A 6,089-nucleotide genomic window follows, 5' to 3' on the forward strand; every position below is an offset into this window, starting at 1 on the left:
CAACTGCTACTGAGCTTGAAGGATTTATACTCTAGATATTGATCCCCACTGAAGGAGTTTCCACAACCAGAGGTCACGGAGGCCGCGCATATCCTTTTGGCAAGGAAAAGTGTTGACTTCGGTGAAAACTCTGGCACCAAGAACTGCTGAAGTGGGGGGAGAAGTCAATATTATGCTCACAAAGCCTATGCGATTAAATGACTCTTTCCTTTGTCCTTGATTCACAAGACCAAATCCCCTTGTCATTTTAGCTTTGCCTCTCTCCTAAACGCCATTTGACCATGATCATGGTTGTGGACTTCTTACAGCTAAGCCCAAAAGATCTCTCTGAGACTGGGTAGTCTCTGATCATATGTGAGTCAGCCTCGGACATGAAGCTCCCTTTGAGGCCAGTTTCTGACGTGACACAGCATCATCAGCTTGAAAAGGTTACACTCCTCTCCTACCTGTGACATGCCTCAAAGATTCTAGAAGTGCACAGACAGAGGAGCTTCAGATGATTTCCTTCATTCATGAAGGGAAAGGTATCATTCCAAAGCCATGTTTAGTGGTCTGTGCAGATGCCGTACCTGGTTCAGAGGGTTCCCGTCTTACTGTGGTCACATCCTCTATGTTTTCCACCTAGTGTCCTCCTTCCTCTAGCTTTATGTTTCTCATTCAAGACCAATCCCAAACATCTTCTAGCAAGACTCTCACCAATCCCAACATAGCCCAACTGAAGCAAAGCTATGATCAAAGTACCAATTAGGAAACAATGCACTTAGAGTCAGAAAACTAAACATTTCAAAGTTGCCTGCTGTAAGAGCATTTGTATCTACAAACAAAGACGTTCAATTAAGCAACTTCTGTAGCCCCAATTGTGTTAAGGCTTATGAGGCAGCTAAATGTAATAGACTGTGTATCCTGGTTTCGCTTCAGTATACCCACCAAGATAATATCATTGTCCCACTTATAGATAAGACTAGTAAGGACTCCTACCCAGAGTGCCTGGCTCTAGACCCAACCCCGATAGACTGCCAGCTCCCAAGATCTGGAAGTGCCCTCCCCACCCTGCATCTTGTCTCTATCAGGTACACACGTTTCTAGATTACTCTCCTGTGGCATAGCTCTTTTAATTTCTCAACTAAAAAAATAACCACAATGGCTTTGGGGTGTATTTTGGTCTCTCAAGGCACAGAATAAATGGCACTCATAAAATGACAAGTGAGACTATTCATTAAAACTGTACCATTAGCATCTCCAAAACTGGCAGGAGAAGCTGGGAAAAGTCACTCTATCTTACTCATCAACAAATTTGACCTGTTATTTTTTTATAGGGCCACTTGCTTTGTTGAGGTGCCCAAAGGAGATATGGAGGTACATCGTAGATATGAAGATTTACAGAAAGACTCATTGAATGAGTCAGGTCAGCTTTGGAAATGGGTCGTTATAGCCTAGCAACCTGTGCAGATGAAAGTTATTCATTATTTAATGATTCCCGTCCAATGTATCAAGGATAATTACTCCATTTAGCAGAGCCTCAGTGGCATTTCTAAAATTAATCTACAATATTCACACAAAAAGGCTACAGTTATTATTTATTACTTTCATTCAACCGCTCGTCATCTGACCCATAACAGATAAATTCTTGCATTATATTGTTGGTCACAGATTCTTTGACAAAAGTGTTGCATTTTTATACAAAGTAGGATCCTTATACAATAGATACCTCCAAGTTAGGACAAAAGCAATAACCAATTATGATTTTATGCCTCCTTAATTTTTTCTAATTTTATAAAATAAAGGGATTTATTATGTCATTTCCACAAATGTATAAAATTTATATATTCACCCCTACCGACTACTTTTTCTTATACTCTTTCTTCATTTCCCTTTTCCACATTCTTAATAGTTCTGTTTTACTTTCGTGTCATTTCATCTCTGCTGGACTCTTACTTGTAGAAAAGAATCTGTCATATGGTCCATGAGCCTGGCTTACTTCATTAAATGTGATAATAGCCATGTCCACCCATTTGTTTGAAAAATACCAATTTTATTTTTCTTAAATTTGTGTTTGTTCAGTTTGTTTTTAGTAACAATTTCAGTTGTAGCACTGGCTAGCCTCAAACTTGCAATCCTCCTGCTTCAGCTTCCCATGTGTCCATGTGCCCCTTTGCTAAGCCTTCATTCTTCTTAATGACTAAATAAAACTCTATTGTGTGTGTATATACATATAGATGTATATATGCATAACATATATTTCCTTCATTCAACTACTGGGAGCACCTAAGTTGATCATTAATCTGAGTACTATGAATAGTGACACAATAAATATGAATATACTGTTATCTCAATAGTAAGGTGACTTTAATTCTTTTAGATGCATACCAAGAAATACTACAGCTGGATTGTATAGAGTTTTTGTTTTTAATTTTTGATGAACTCTCATAATGATTTCCATAGGATAATAACCTGTAGGCTCACCAGCTGTTTATAAGGAGCCCCTTTCCTCACCGCTCTTGTCAATATCTGTCACTGATTTCCCTTAGTGGCACATAGTCTGGCTAAGGTAAGATAAAATCACAACGTAGTTTTGATTCGCATTTCCCTGATAGCTAAATATGTTGAAAACTTTTTGGCATATTTATTGAACATTTGCCATTTCTTCATTTGAAAACTGTATGATTCATACAATCTGTAAACTTGAAAGAACTCATTTATAAGTTCATTTGAACCATCAGTCATGTTTTTCACAAATGACTTAAATCTGTAATTATCTTACTTTCCCAAAGGAATAGAAAGGCATCCTTTCGGGTTTTGTGGCACTTACCCTTTTCTAGAAAGCTCTTCAGTGCCCATTACAGAACTTAGAAAAGATGATTACCATTCACTCTACATCAATCCATCATCGTATGCTGGCAACATCTGATTTCTACAGGGCACTTCTACCAAATCTACAAGTCATAACCCATTTTGCAGATGATTGACCTACGCAAGAAAAATGAAAAAATGGGAGTGATATTTTTATTTCCTATAAATCATGCCTTGTTTCAATTTATCCTCAGTATCAGAAGAGAAGTGATGCCGTTTGGATGAGCTCACTGAAACCTGTCAGGTCCTCTCCACAAAGATTGATTAGGATGTGTCAGCTGTGTTGGTGGCAAAGCTATCTTGTTTAAAGACTTCAAGGACTAATATACAGAGCAGAACTTCAACTGTTCAGTCTTTAACATGGCATGCATAAAATCAATATTTCAAGCTCCTTTGGGAGTTACAGTTCAACATGCTCTTTATGAATCATCATAATGACCTCAGCCAGCCCCTCCTGTCCAGTGGGGGAAATGGAATTTCTCAGCCCTTCAGAAGAGACTCAAAATCCGGGCAGTCTGCAGGGCCAGAGGACAGGTTAATGGTTTTCTAGAAGACAAATGTCAGATGTAGGATTTTCCTAGATGCCACTCCATAATCAGTTCCGTGTGCTCCACACTCACAGAGCCAATCTTACTCACTGGAGACAATTAGATACAGCGAAGTTTGGGCATGCTCAGAGGCCATGCTGAAAGACTCTTCACTCTCCAGGATAGTACAAAGCATCCCATGCAGATGAGGGACCTCTAATTTTATCAGTATTTTTTTTTTATTTCTGGCATGTGGGGGAAAGTGAGGGTTAAAGGTGGGGGTGCAAATGGAAGCCAGAGGCTGATATCAGTTGTTTCACCTTCCAACTAATTTCTTTTGTTGTTGTTTTTGTGGGTTTTGCAAACTTTATTGATTGTATTCAAAAGAGTAGGGACTGTATTCAAGGGTACAGGCCCCTCCCACTATTATGGAGGTCTGGGATGGAAACTGTGAGATGCTCAGTGTTGAGGACTGAACTGGGACAGGGACTCCTCAGTAGCCCAGGGCCTTTTTCTTGCTCTTGTGTTCCTGCTAAAGTAGGTGGTCCAGTGTTTCTTATTCCTTGGAGGCCATGTAGGTCATAAAATCCACTATCATGTTGCTATAGTATATTCATTTGCATACTAGGACATGAACTTTACAAAGTTGTCATTGAGAGCAATGCCAGCAACAGCATCAAAGGTGGAAGAGTAGGAGTCACTGTTAAAGTCACAGGAGACAGCCTGTTCCTCAGTGTAGCTCAGGATGCCTTTTAGTGTGCCTGCCCATGACTGTTTCATCACCTTCTTGATGTCGCCATACTTGGCAGCTTTCTCCAGGCGGAATGTCAGATGCATGACAGACACATTGAGGATAGGAACAGGAAAGGCCACAACAGTGTTCTTTCCATCAGCTCTGAGATGACCTTGCCCACAGTCTTGGCAGCACCAGTGGGTTCAGGGATGATGTTCTGGGCAGTCCCATGGCAATCACACCACAGTTTTCCAGAGGTGCCATGCACAGTCTTCTAAGTAGCAGTGATAGCATAGACTGTGGTCGTGAGTGATTCCACAATGCCAAAGTTGTCATGAATGACCATGGCCAGGGGAGCTAAGCAGTTGGTGGTGCAGGATGCATTGCTGACTATCTTACTTCTTGCAGTTCTCACCCATCACAAACATGTGGGCCTTGGCAGAAAGGGCAAAGACAATAACTCTTTTGGCCCCTCCCTTCAATTGGACCCCAACCTTATCCATGGTGATGAAAACACCAGCAGACTCCACAACATACTCAACATCAGCATCACCAGATTTGATATTAGCAGAATTTGGCTCCTGGAAGATGGTAATGAGCTTCCCATTGATGACAAGCTTCACATTCTCAGTCTTGACTGTGCTGATGAACTTGCCATGGGTAGAGATATACTGGAACATGTAGACCATGTAGTTGAGGTCAGTGATGACAACAATCTCCACTTTACCAAAAGAGCTGGTAGCCCTGGTAACCAGGCACCCATCATAGCCAAATGCATTCACTCTGACTTTCACCATCATGTCTAAGGGCCGAGGCTGGCACTGCATGAGAAGATGCAGCTATCTCTGAAACAGGGAGGAGCAGAGATCCTTCAACTTTTTTCTTGAGGTAGGATCTTTCCACGAACCTGGAGCTTATTGATTTGGCTACACCAAGTGGCTGTTAAGCTTTAGAGATTCTCTTGAGTCTGCTTCCTCAGTATTGATACTAAAGGGGTGTGATGGTTTGAATATGGTTGGCCCAGGCAGTGGCCCTATTAAGAGGTTTGGTCTTGTTAGAATAGGTATGGACTTGTTGGAGGAAGTGTGTCATTGTAGGGGTAGGCTTTGAGACCCTCCTCCTAGTTACCTAATAACAGTCTGCTCCTGGCTTCCTTTCAATAAAGAGGTAGAACTCTTGGCTCCTCCAGCACCATGACCGCCATGCTCATGCTTTGATGAGAATGGACTGAACCTCTGAACCTGTAAGCATTCCCCCATTAAATGTTGTCTTTTATAAGAATTGACTTGGTCATGTTATCTATTCACAATAGCAAAAGGCTAACTAAGACAAGGGGCTTACTGAAATACATGGTGTTTCACCTAGGTGCTGAGGATCACATTCTGGTCATCATGATCATGGGGCAAGCATTTTATCTAACCCTAATTGTGATCCTTGACCTTTTCAGTCTTGGAGAGAGAAAAATAAGCTGATGTTTGCAATTTAAATAGTCAATATGTACCCTTTCTTCCATTGGCATCTGAAACTTGATTTCTAACTGAGGATAATCCAAAGAGAACACGGTTGAGGCCTTACTACTCCATAATTCTCTAGCCGAGATGATCTGATAGGATTCCCAAACTGTCATATGGTTCTGTCTGAAGACAATTTTGATCATAACAATGTGAAGCTGTCACTGGCATTAGTGGGTAGGGATCAGATCTGATTCTATCGCTTCACAGAAGGGAACTATTTGTCCCCATAATGTCCACAGTGTCGTTTGTGATAGCTTCAAATTAACATAATGGTAAAAGACTAAATTTATCCAATGGCTAAAGTGTATCTCAATAGATTAAAAAGTGTTTCACATCCTGTTACAGGAAGCAAAGAATAAAATAAAGTAATTGTTCTAAAAGTAAAAAATAAGAAAGCTCTGAGTCCCTGCCCACAACATCTCTCTGTAACAGAGAGACAGACAGACAGACAGACAACTCTGCTAA

General features: G+C 40.8%; 1 pseudogene; it reads right to left on the bottom strand.

Moving 5' to 3' along the window:
- Positions 1-3,933: 3,933 nt before the first annotated feature.
- On the bottom strand, positions 3,934-4,907 carry LOC143434210 (glyceraldehyde-3-phosphate dehydrogenase pseudogene; annotated as a pseudogene).
- Positions 4,908-6,089: the final 1,182 nt, after the last annotated feature.

The sequence above is a fragment of the Arvicanthis niloticus genome, chromosome 13 (genome assembly GCF_011762505.2).
Source record: "Arvicanthis niloticus isolate mArvNil1 chromosome 13, mArvNil1.pat.X, whole genome shotgun sequence".
NCBI classification, from domain to species: Eukaryota; Metazoa; Chordata; class Mammalia; order Rodentia; family Muridae; genus Arvicanthis; species Arvicanthis niloticus.